The sequence below is a fragment of the Aptenodytes forsteri genome, unplaced genomic scaffold (genome assembly GCF_000699145.1).
Source record: "Aptenodytes forsteri isolate BGI_AS27 unplaced genomic scaffold, ASM69914v1 Scaffold68, whole genome shotgun sequence".
NCBI classification, from domain to species: Eukaryota; Metazoa; Chordata; class Aves; order Sphenisciformes; family Spheniscidae; genus Aptenodytes; species Aptenodytes forsteri.
In genome coordinates this window covers 1,827,783-1,828,694 of record NW_008795382.1, presented here as the reverse complement: position 1 = coordinate 1,828,694, position 912 = coordinate 1,827,783, and positions in this window count along the sequence as shown.

Sequence of the window (912 nt, the reverse complement as noted above, 5' to 3'; positions counted from 1 at the left end):
ATTTTTAATGGAAGTGGTTTCAAATGCTAGTATTTATTTGCTTATTAAATGGTTTAGCTGGAGCCAGAGCATCTTCAAAGGAGGAATTTTTTTCCCCAGAATGGGTATCTAGGACTATAGTGCCATATTATTATACATAAAAAATATTTCCTTATTAGCTTTTTATTTCAAAGAACACATTTAACTGACACTTCCCATGCTGACAGCTTGCCAAGCTTCAAAGCACAACTTCTGCAAGGATTACAATGATTGTAAGGCTGGTCCAGGTGAAGCTGTATCCCAGCTGACACACAAGCTCTGTGAAAGGAGCTTTTCCCATTTTTGGAGAGCCTAAAGCTGAGGTCTGCACCGGGGGACACACGCTGTGTGTGTTTGGGCCGTCTTTCAGGGGGGCATGAGGCACTTCCAAGCTGTGACCATATTTTGAGGACCTGCTTTCTTCTGTAATTCCAGTCGCTTCCTACAGCAATGCACATTTCCCAATATGCGTGGGAAAGACCTCCCCACACTGCCGCAGACCCAGGGGCAGGCGCTGGGAGAGCTGAGGGGCCCTGCCAGAGCTGGGGAATTAACCCTTGGTCACACCAAGCCAGAATTCAAAACTCTCCTCCATCCCCCTGGGACATTTGGCTGATGCAAGGTCCCAAAAGAATGCTTCAGGGAGGATTACAATGGTCAGAGCATCACACCCTGAGCCCTCGCAAGGCCCATGGCTAAGGCAAATGGCAGCAATGCTGCATCCTCCTCCCACCCTTTCACCCAAGGATGCGGTAACAGAAATGCACCCTTACCTACAAAAAAAAAAATATTTTCAAAATTAAAAAAAAAAAATCACCATCTCTCTGCTCTCACACAGAGGCTGGAGTTCCCACGCTTGTGCCGATGAAGGCTGACACCTCCCGCCACACTTTG